Below are 12,512 nucleotides of genomic sequence, written 5' to 3' on the forward strand. Positions count from 1 at the left end.
AATGTGCATAGTTTTAATGTAATAGTTAACTCGATTGTATACAGTTAGGTCACTAATTACCCTGGTCGGCTGGGTTAGGTCAAGCCTGGTCGGCTGGGTCGGGTCAAGCCTGGTCGGCTGGGTCGGGTCGAGCCTGGTCGGCTGGGTCGGGTCAAGCCTGGTCGGCTGGGTCAGGTCGAGCCTGGTCGGCTGGGTCGGGTCAAGCCTGGTCGGCTGGGTCAGGTCGAGCCTGTTCGGCTGGGTCGGGTCAAGCCTGGTCGGCTGGGTCGGGTCAAACCTGGTCGGCTGGGTCGGGTCAAGCCTGGTCGGCTGAATCGGGTCAAGCCTGGTCGGCTGAATCGGGTCAAGCCTGGTCGGATGGGGTCAATCAGGTGAGAGGCGGAGGATGGTGACTGCCCATCAGGTATGTAACTCGAATTTTGTTCTCCAATACGGGGTGTTCTCCAATACGGGGTGTTCTCCAATACGGGGTGTTCTCCAATACGGGGTGTTCTCCAATACGGGGTGTTCTCCAATATGGTGTGTTCTCCAGTACGGGGTGTTCTCCAGTACGGGGTGTTCTCCAATACGGGGTGTTCTCCAATATGGTGTGTTCTCCAGTACGGGGTGTTCTCCAGTACGGGGTGTTCTCCAATACGGGGTGTTCTCCAATATGGTGTGTTCTCCGGTACGGGGTGTTCTCCAGTACGGGGTGTTCTCCAGTACGGGGGTGTTCTCCAATATGGTGTGTTCTCCAGTACGGGGGTGTTCTCCAATATGGTGTGTTCTCCAGTACGGGGTGTTCTCCAGTACGGGGTGTTCTCCAGTACGGGGTGTTCTCCTGGTGACGGAACACATGTTGTCGTGGTGACCTGACGGCTGTTGGTAGCGACGATGGCTGCCGTCTTGGTGACGGAGCCTCCCGTCAGTTACGGCTCGTTTTCTCCTGGTGGTTCTTGGTAGTTTGTGGTGACCTGAAACTACCGTCGACCCTGTTAGTGAAGTGATGGCGGGAAGGGGATTTGAGCGGTCCTAAACTAGCGAACGTGTCCTCCATGGTGGATTTAAACAGTGGAAGAATGTTTCTGATTTTCCCCACTTAATATATATACCCCCTATTACTACTCAGTACCCCCTACTTTGCCAACCCAGTGTACTGTTTCCTCATATAATATAGCTCCAGTAGCCACATAATTGTCCTCTATTTAACCACTTAGTGTACTCGTGTTCATGAAGCTGTCACGGGCTGCTTTCTGGGGGTGTGGAAGCCTGGTAGAGGACCGGGTCGCGGGGACACTTAAAGCCCCGAAATCATCTCAAGATAACCTCAAGATAACATCTCAAGATGCCAGTACAGTATGATTCAGCTGTAAAATTGTGGATGTGATTTGCAAGTGAACTCCTAACACGGTGGAGGGCAGAGCTTGCGTGATGAAGGCGGGGTGTTGTAGGTCCAGGCAGTAAACAAGTATTTACACGTCATTATCGTGGTATGCAAGGTGATTACGGAACCGCTTTGTTGCAAGGTTGTTATTGGTGACGAGTACTATCGTTGCAAGGCTGCTGTTTGCATTGAAGTATATGGCCAACGTAATTAAGCGACTACCGTATTGTCAACCCGTCCTCGACTCAAGTCCATTACATTCAGCGGTCAACCCCACAGACGCATTCATATATTTTAACATACTATTCATTCAAAACGGGAATTTTCTCAAGTATAAATTAATATTATAATATATTAGCATATTGTGTATAAATAGGCATAGGATAGGTTAGGTTAGGTGTTTAGGTTCTGTTGGCGATTATTTGTATTTGTAGTACGTGGGTGAAGCATTTACAGCGTTGTGGTTCGAACAAAATTCGTCAGTGAAGCACTTGTTCCGGATATGTTCGAACGTCAGCAGTTGTGAGTCGTGTGTAAACCGCTTTTCATTCATAAACAGGGGGTTTGGCGGGTGCATGGAATCACTTTTGGATCTTTGTTTGGAGGACGGGCTGCGTATTGTGTATCCACACTATCGTACATGTAAGATTTCCTTCACCTTGGGCACTTGGACCCTCGAACCTCCGACCTCCAGCTTGGGGAGACAGTCGCTCTATCGACTACGCCATCAGCAAAAAATTATTTCCTTAAATCTATTACAGTACTTTCATTGTTATCTAATGTTATAGTCCATGACAGGGACGAGGGACTATGTAGGGGGGGGAAGTGGGGAGGAGGAGAGGGAAGGTCGGGTGAGGGAGGGGCTCCCGGGCACCGCCGGGTACCCCTCCTAGTGTATGCGTGTACGTGTCAGATCTAAACCAAACATACGTGTTGTATACTGGTGCGTTTCGGCCAATGAGTGTCAATAATTTACCCATTAGACCTGAATGGAGCAATATAATTTTAACAGCAGTGATGAATTGGCAAATTATACTAATTTCCAATTTGGCTAAATACCAGACACCATCCTCGCCAAGACTCATCCAGCATGCTGTTGTCTACATTATTATTTGTTGGTCTGTCTTGTGCACTTTATTGACGGTGTGTGTGTTTAGGTAACCATGGTTATAGGGAGAACATTATCGAAGGGTGGGGAAGGTGGTGGTGGTGGAGGGGGTGGGGGGGAAGGTGGTGGAGACGAAAGGCTGTGATGATGATGATGAGAGTTGAAAATGATGGCGCTGCCACCTGAGCAGCACCTGGTCCCCCCCCCCCCCCCACTAGTGTATGCACATTATATATATTGTGACGGTAACGCGTTGGTGTTCGGCTGTTTCAAAAGCTAGGGGTATGGCCTCGTCACATAAAGAAAAAAAAAGAGAAAAGCTGGAACTTTCGTCTGTGGTAAGGTAATGGGAACACACACAAAACACAAGTAAATTTAACAATGAAATTTTAATTACGTTAGAAAAGCAAAACATGAATAAAATTGGGCATAAAAATGTAACATAAATCAACAAACAAAATAATAAGAATAATCACTGGCAAATGAAAAGTTACGTTAAGACAAGTGAATAATAGCAAAGGAAATAATGATGCAGGAATATTGGCTTCAAGCTGCCACCTCCCTTAGTACACGTAAGCCAAGGCTTAGTCTACCAATGAGACGTGTCAACTGTGTGGAGCACGAGGATATTCTGCCTTCCCTAGGTCGCTGTAGCTCAGACATCAGCTCGTGGTGGAGGGTCGTGGGGCAGGTGTGACGGGCACCAGCCAATCAGCGACGGGCAGGCGATGGACAAGCAGTTTGACGGTTTAACGGTGGCGGAGGCAAGCAGGTGCGCCGGTGGGCTGGATACGTTTTGCTCTCTGGGCAAAACTTGTTGTTGTACTTGTTGGATATATCTTCTATATTATTTGTTACTGGGACGTACTTTGGAGGGAAGAGCAGGCTCAATCTCTCTTGAAAGAGATTATCGTCACAATATATATATATATATATATATATATATATATATATATATATATATATATATATATATATATATATATATATATATATATATATATATATACACATTATGTATACTGGTGCGTTTCAGCCAATGAGTGTCAATGATTTACCCATCAGACCTGAATGGAATAATATAATTTTGGCAACAGTGATGGAGGCTTGGTTCAATTTCATGTTTCGTGCTGATTTAGCAGGTGTGTGTGTGTGTGTGTGTGTGTGTGTGTGTGTGTGTGTGTGTGTGTGTGGTCATGATGGCTTCCACTTGTACGAGACGGTACTCATACCAGATATATTCTGAAACCTTCATTCTGTGAAGCGAAGTTATATACAATTTATGTTATGAAATTCTTGCAAGACAATTACAGCCATGTTAAGTGAATGTAGTACAGCGAGTTGTGTTACCGTGGAGGTCACCCAGATGTTTAACCTAATTATGATAATCTTTGTATAATTATTTCTCTAATACAGTTCTGTGCAGTTGGTTGTACTTGGGTTTAAACAGTCGTCTGCGGATATAGAATGTTTGTAAGATCTTAAGTTTTTTGAGAGAGAAGGTAATTACTTCGAGTGTGACTGAATTAAGAAGAGGAAGTTCTTACACCCATTACAAAGATAAATTGTGTGTGTGTGTGTACTCACCTATTTGTACTCGCCTATTTGTGCCTGCAGGATCGAGCATTGACTCTTGGATCCCGCCTTTCGAGCATCGGTTGTTTACAGCAATGACTGTGGTCGTATTTCCCTATCATGCCTAGTTTTAAAATTATGAATAGAATTTGCTTTCACAACCTGCTCCTTAAGTGCATTCCATTTTTCCACTACTCTCACGCTAAAAGAAAACTTCCTAATATCTCTGTGACTCATCTGAGTTTCCAGCTTCCACCCATGTCCCCTTGTTCTGTTACTATTAGGTGTGAACACTTCGTCTATTTCCACTCTGTCAATCCCCCTGAGTATTTTATACGTTCCTATCATATCCCCTCCCCCTTCTTTTTTCTAGGGTCGTAAGGCTCGGTTCCTTCAAGCGCTCTTCATACCCCATCCCTCGTAACGCTGGGAGGAGTCTCGTTGCAAACTTCTGAACCTTTTCCAGTTTCCTTATGTGCCTCTTCAGATGGGGACTCCATGATGGCGTGGCATACTCTAAGACTGACCTCACGCAGGCAGTGTAAAACGCCCTAAATGCCTCTTTACTTAGGTTTCTGAATGATGTTCTAAGTTTTGCCAGTGTAGAGTACGCTGCTGTCGTTATCCTATTTATATGTGCCTCAGGAGTTAGATTAGGTGTTACGTCCACACCAGGTCTCTTTCGCGCGTCGTCACAGGTAGGCAGTTCCCCTTCATTGTGTACTGTCCCTGTGATCTCCTATCACCCAGTCCCATTTCCATAACTTTACATTTGCTCGTGTTGAACTCCAGTAGCCACAGTAGATCCTACAATCCTCATCTGTCACAACTTTTCTCATCAACTTTGCGTCATCCGCGAACATCGACATATAGGATTCTACTCCTGTAAACATATCGTTAACATATATTAGAAATAGAACTGGTCCCAGAACCGATCCTTGAGGTACTCCACTCGTTACTGTCCGCCAGTCTGACTTCGCGTGTGTGTGTGTGTGTGTGTGTGTGTGTGTGTGTGTGTGTGTGTGTGTGTGTGTGTGTGTGTGTGCGCCTGCCTGTGTGCGTGCGCGCGCACATAAGCTGGGATGTCTGTGAGAGATAAGTTGCATTTAAGTGATAAATTTAGTTTGATAAGGTTGGCAGCGTTTTTCAACAGGTAGTTACCAAACAATGTGCGTTAGTGCATTAGCAACGGTCCTTACACAACCGAGAACACGAAATAATTAATCGATGAGAAACAGTGTACACACGGGATCCCTTGGGACCCGAACGCTTACACACGGGATCCCTTGGGACCCGAACGCTTACACACGGGATCCCTTGGGACCCGAACGCTTACACACGGGATCCCTCGGGACCCGAACGCTTACACACGGGATCCCCCTGGGGACCCGAACGCTTACACACGGGATCCCTCGGGACCCGAACGCTTACACACGGGATCCCTGGGGACCCGAACGCTTACACACGGCATCCCTCGGGACCCGAACGCTTACACACGGCATCCCTTGGGACCCGAACGCTTACACACGGCATCCCTTGGGACCCGAACGCTTACACACGGCATCCCTCGGGACCCGAACGCTTACACACGGCATCCCTCGGGACCCGAACGCTTACACACGGCATCCCTCGGGACCCGAACGCCTACACACGGCATCCCTGGGGATTCGAACGCCTACACACGGCATCCCTGGGGATTCGAACGCCTACACACGGCATCCCTGGGGATTCGAACGCCTACACACGGCATCCCTGGGGATTCGAACGCCTACACACGGCATCCCTGGGGATTCGAACGCCTACACACGGCATCCCTGGGGATTCGAACGCCTACACACGGCATCCCTGGGGATTCGAACGCCTACACACGGCATCCCTGGGGATTCGAACGCTTACACACGGCATCCCTTGGGACCCGAACGCTTACACACGGCATCCCTCGGGACCCGAACGCTTACACACGGCATCCCTCGGGACCCGAACGCCTACACACGGCATCCCTGGGGATTCGAACGCCTACACACGGCATCCCTGGGGATTCGAACGCTTACACACGGCATCCCTGGGGATTCGAACGCCTACACACGGCATCCTTGGGGATTCGAACGCCTACACACGGCATCCCTGGGGATTCGAACGCCTACACACGGCATCCCTGGGGATTCGAACGCTTACGCACGTCTGTAATTCGTGTAGTGCTTCCGGCCACTTGACAACAACCTCATGGATTTATTTATTACTTCTGGATGGTTATTATTGTAGGGGAGAGTTGTTGTAGTGGATGAAGGTACAGGTGTGTGGTGGGGTGTTGTGGGGAGTACGGGTGTGTGATGGGGTGTTGTGGGGAGTACAGGTGTGTGGTGGGGTGTTGTGGGGAGTACAGGTGTGTGGTGGGGTGTTGTGGGGAGTACAGGTGTGTGGTGGGGTGTTGTGGGGAGTACAGGTGTGTGGTGGGGTGTTGTGGGGAGTACAGGTGTGTGGTGGGGTGTTGTGGGGAGTACAGGTGTGTGGTGGGGTGTTGTGGGGAGTACAGGTGTGTGGTGGGGTGTTGTGGGGAGTACGGGTGTGTGATGGGGTGTTGTGGGGAGTACAGGTGTGTGGTGGGGTGTTGTGGGGAGTACAGGTGTGTGATGGGGTGTTGTGGGGAGTACAGGTGTGTGGTGGGGTGTTGTGGGGAGTACAGGTGTGTGGTGGGGTGTTGTGGGGTGTACGGGTGTGTGGTGGGGTGTTGTGGGGAGTACGGGTGTGTGGTGGGGTGTTGTGGGGAGTACAGGTGTGTGGTGGGGTGTTGTGGGGAGTACAGGTGTGTGGTGGGGTGTTGTGGGGAGTACGGGTGTGTGATGGGGTGTTATGGGGTGTACGGGTGTGTGATATGGGGTGTTACAGGCCGTTCACGCCGTGTGTGTACCTGTCTATAGAGACCGTTAGTGTTCACTACAGACAGATAAAGATAACAGATAAAAACCTCCCGTGGGACTTGAACACCCTCTATGCAAGACAACAGTCAAGGATCGTATTGTTCCTCCGTGCTGCCCTCAGTTCTGTAGGGGGGACACAAAGTTCACCTGTGAACAGTGAACCTTCCCACCAGTCTCTCTGAACATTTACACAGCCGGGGCCGAGGTAACTGTCACATGCATAGATAGAAGCTGTTGCATCTGCGGGAGAACGGCCAGGCGACGTCAACCCAAAGCCACGGAGACTCAGGGTCTGGATTTCCCGCCCCCTAGCTACATAAGCCCGCACTCAATCACACCAGAGCCCGGTAAGCCACCCAAGCCAAGCCCATTTGTCGCCGCCGGGACGCGAAGCTAACCAACACCTGAGCCGTTGGCTTGTAAGTGTCCGGACCATGTCTCTACCACCACCACCCCCCCCCCCCCCTGCACCCCTCACACCCCTCAGCCTGTTGGCAGGTCCTGACTGGCCTCCCTCCTCCCTACGTCCGTTGTCAGGTCATCTGTGAATACTGTTGTCTACGATCTCCCAGTGGGAGACTCGCTGTGGGTTTGTGTTCTTGCTATTTTTGCCGGGTGGGAGGAGCGGAGTAGCGGCTGCTGCTGAAGTGAGCAGTTTTGTTTTATCTTTGTGTGTGTCCGATACACACACACACACACACACACACGCGAATCTTCTCAAACAAACACACAAACAAACACACACACACACCACACACACACACCACACACACACACACACCACACATACACCACACACACACACACACACCACACACACACACACCACACACACACACACACCACACACACACCACACACACACACCACACACACACACCACACACACACACACACCACACACACACATACACCACACACACACACACACACACACACACACACACACACACACACACACACACACACACACACACACACACACACAGGTGGAAACTGAGTACCCAAATGAGCTACAGGGACGTTAGAAAGAATTTTTTTCAGTGTCAGAGTAGTTAACAGGTGGAATGCATTAGGCAGTGATGTGGTGGAGGCTGACTCCATACACAGTTTCAAATGTAGATATGATAGAGCCCAGTAGGCTCAGGAACCTGTACACCCGTTCATTAACAGTTGAGAGGCGGGACCAAAGAACCAGAGCTCAACCCCCGCAAGCACAAATAGGCGAATACACACGCACACGCAAGCACGTGTAAGTTATCCACTCCCCCCCCCCCCCCCCCCCCCCGCGCTTTCCCTCCCTTGCTCCTCTGTTTACACCAGAAAGTAATCATTCTATTGGAGAGAAGCAGCATCACTAGCAGGTGGCGGGCGAGAAGATGCTGCATCTCGTAGTATTAGCATCTTACCACAGACCACCTTAAGCTCAGCCAGCGTGGTCGCAGCTCACAGCTGTTCCGCCACGAGTCTCGGTAAACATTCATATTGACACCAACCTGTAGTTAGCTGCCACGACACGCGGGGAAAGTTTTTAGACTGTGCTCTCTCCTATATTCCAACTGCCAAGCTTAATACAAATTTCCGTGGTACCTGGGCCTCCTTTGGTAGCGAGATCTATTCCGGTATCCCTCTGGTATACTGCGGTATCCCTCTGGTATACCGCGATCTCTCTCGACACTTCTTAGTTCACCTGCGGTTCACAAGCCTCATACCCGAACTCTTGCAATGACACCCAGTTCTTCGGAGGATACCCCTCTACCTTCCCCTGCACGTTACCCCAATGATCTTCCCCCTCCCCAGGACGTACATTCCCCCCGCCCCCTCTCTCCCTCCCCCCCCCGCCCCCTCTCTTCCCCCGCCCCCCCCCCTCTCTCCCCCCCGCCCCCCCCTCTCTCCCCGCCCCCTACTCCATTACTCACACACGCGGTACAGATTCCATCTAAGCTAGTCAGATTCCTTAAATTTTTTCCGCGCTGCTAACTGTATTAGAAAGCGCGGCGTTGTGCAGTCCGGCGCGTCTGAGCCCCGCGGTAAGCGCCGCAGCCCTCACATCCCCGCATGTTCCCAACACCTCCGCTAAAAATTAATATATTTTGCAGCCGGCTTTGCCAAATTTCCAAGGAACTCGGTCCGGCTCGCCCTGAGGAAGTCCGCACAGCTCCACTACACATTACGGCAGCGCCATACACTACACCCTCAGTGTATTACGCCCTAAATACACTTCACCCACAATACACTTCTGCCACAGTGCAGTATTCCCACAATGCATAACAAAACAAAACGCCGTCAATCCGTCTTTAGACATTTGGGGGTTATCTTCACCCAACTTTGCAGGCGAGATGGTCTGGGGTTTGGAACGGGTATAGGTTGGTAAGGGGTTTAACTTCGGTTCCAATACTTAAAGGTTAAATACTTTTGGATATATTACCACTTACAGATACCCCTGGCTGGCTGGCAGGTGCTGTGACACGCGTTTGCTGGTGGCCGCGATCTTTGCCAGGTGTGGAACCTTGAAAACACTGGTTTTGTGCACACAGTAAGACCACCGTGGTGGTGCTGGTGTTGAACACTTGAATTAACAGGGGCCAATCATGACAGGTCGAGACAGGGCCAGTCATGACAGGTCGAGACAGGGCCAGTCATGACAGGTCGAGACAGGCACAGCTAGAACGGGTCGAGACAGGCCTGACTAGAATGGCTGGAGAGACACCCGGCCAGAACGGGTCGAGACAGGCCAGACTAGAACGGCTGGAGAGACACCCGGCCAGAACGGGTCGAGACAGGCCAGACTAGAACGGCTGGAGAGACACCCGGCCAGAACGGGTCGAGACACCCGGCCAGAACGGGTCGAGACAGGCCAGACTAGAACGGCTGGAGAGACACCCGGCCAGAACGGGTCGAAGCTGGAGATAATCCGCCATGCACGATGCGCGCTCTATTTGGTCCAGGAACCAGTGAAAAATATGGAGGCATGGAGATGGGCCTCGCGAGAGTGTTGCGTCCCCAAGCTGCGAGCGTTCGTGTACCTTCACACACGCTGCGAGCGTTCGTGTACCTTCACACACGCTGCGAGCGTTCGTGTACCTTCACACACGCTGCGAGCGTTCGTGTACCTTCACACACGCTGCGAGCGTTCGTGTACCTTCACACACGCTGCGAGCGTTCGTGTACCTTCACACGAAGCTTTGAGCATTCGTGTACCTTCACACGAAGCTTTGTAGCTGGTTGTGGTGAGTAAGAGCGACCTAAACTTTCATGGTTGCTATCTTGCTACGAGGTCCAGCACGCGGTTATCCTGGGATATATTAGGATGCCTCACGCTAGATGTCCACTTCTTCTTTAAGTAGTAAACATCTCTTCGCTCAAACACGAGTCAAGAAGTCCGAAAGTGGCTACTCCCTAATGTTTAGTGCTGATATTGCTCAGTTTTCTTGCAAGTTGATGCAACATCCCGTCACCTACCCCAGGTAAACACAGCCTCCCGTCACCTACCCCAGGTAAACACAGCCTCCCGTCACCTACCCCAGGTAAACACAGCCTCCCGTCACCTACCCCAGGTAAACACAGCCTCCCGTCACCTACCCCAGGTAAACACAGCCTCCCGTCACCTACCCCAGGTAAACACAGCCTCCCGTCACCTACCCCAGGTAAACACAGCCTCCCGTCACCTACCCCAGGTAAACACAGCCTCCCGTCACCTACCCCAGGTAAACACAGCCTCCCGTCACCTACCCCAGGTAAACACAGCCTCCCGTCACCTACCCCAGGTAAACACAGCCTCCCGTCACCTACCCCAGGTAAACACAGCCTCCCGTCACCTACCCCCAGGTAAACACAGCCTCCCGTCACCTACCCCCAGGTAAACACAGCCTCCCGTCACCTACCCCCAGGTAAACACAGCCTCCCGTCACCTACCCCAGGTAAACACAGCCTCCCGTCACCTACCCCCAGGTAAACACAGCCTCCCGTCACCTACCCCAGGTAAACACAGCCTCCCGTCACCTACCCCAGGTAAACACAGCCTCCCCGTCACCTACCCCAGGTAAACACAGCCTCCCGTCACCTACCCCAGGTAAACACAGCCTCCCGTCACCTACCCCAGGTAAACACAGCCTCCCGTCACCTACCCCAGGTAAACACAGCCTCCCCGTCACCTACCCCAGGTAAACACAGCTTCCCGTCACCTATCCCAGGTAAACACAGCCTCCCTGTCAAGCCATGACAAGCTCTGCCAGGCGTATGACTGGTGCCAGCATCAGGCACCCACCAGGAAGCTCTGCCAGGCGTATGATAGCTCGTCGTACGGCTGATCATTTGATGTTAACTATCATCCTAGCAAGTCCCATCGCCCGATCGCTTATTGCTGGTTTTCCCATGATTTGGTAGGACAGTTATCTTGGTCTTTAACGTGGGGGCTGTGTCATTGTTGTCATACTCGCTGCTTGCTTGATGGGGTTCTGGGAGTTCTTCTACTCCCCAAGCCCGGCCCGAGGCCAGGCTTGACTTGAGGGTTTGGTCCACCAGGCTGTTGCTTGGAGCGGCCCGCAGGGCCCTATACCCACCACAGCCCGGCTGATCCGGAACTTCTCTTAGAAAACAGTCCAGTTTTCTCTTGAAGATGTCCACGGTTGTTCCGGCAATATTTCTTATAGTCGCCGGGAGGACGTTGAACAACCGCGGACCGCTGATGTTTATACAGTGTTCTCTGATTGTGCCTATGGCACCTCTGATCTTCACTGGTTCAATCTTGCATTTTCTTCCATATCGTTCACTCCAGTACGTTGTTATTTTACTGTGTAGATTTGGGACCTGGCCCTCCAGTATTTTCCATGTGTATATTATTTGGTATCTCTCTCGTCTCCTTTCTAGAGAATACATTTGGAGAGCTTTGAGACGATCCCAATAATTTAGGTGTTTTATCTCGTCTATGCGTGCCGTATATGTTCTCTGTATTCTCTCTATTTCAGCAATCTCTCCTGCTCTGAAGGGGGAAGTGAGTACTGAGCAGTACTCAAGACGGGACAACACAAGTGACTTGAAGAGTACAACCATTGTGATGGGATCCCTGGATTTGAAAGTTCTCGCAATCCATCCGATCATTTTTCTGGCTGACGCGATATTTGCTTGGTTATGCTCCCTAAACGTTAGGTCGTCGGACATCATTATTCCCAAATCCTTGACATGCTGTTTTTCTACTATGGGAAGATTCGATTGTGTTTTATACTCTGTATTATGTTTAAGGTCCTCATTTTTGCCGTACCTGAGTACCTGAAATTTATCACTGTTAAACATCATGTTATTTTCTGCTGCCCAATCGAAAACTTTGTTGATATCTGCTTGTAGTTTTTCAATGTCTTCAGCCGAGGTAATTTTCATGCTTATTTTTGTGTCATCTGCAAAGGACGACACGAAGCTGTGACGTGTATTTTTTTAGAAGCTGTAGACGCTCCTTGTGTTATCCCTATCTCTCTTTCTTGACTTTCAAGTATAGGTAACATGCTTTCCTGTTTATATACTAAGCTCGCCTGCAGTGCCTGCTTTCTTTCTC

At 50.5% G+C, this 12,512-nt stretch overlaps 1 protein-coding gene across 3 annotated transcripts in view; it reads left to right on the plus strand.

Moving 5' to 3' along the window:
• The window catches only part of LOC123747267 (protein SSUH2 homolog), a 411,115-nt gene that overhangs the window by 282,466 nt on the left and 116,137 nt on the right, over nt 1-12,512 (plus strand). The window lies entirely within an intron of this gene.

This window comes from Procambarus clarkii, chromosome 94 (genome assembly GCF_040958095.1).
Source record: "Procambarus clarkii isolate CNS0578487 chromosome 94, FALCON_Pclarkii_2.0, whole genome shotgun sequence".
In the NCBI taxonomy this organism is placed as follows: domain Eukaryota; kingdom Metazoa; phylum Arthropoda; class Malacostraca; order Decapoda; family Cambaridae; genus Procambarus; species Procambarus clarkii.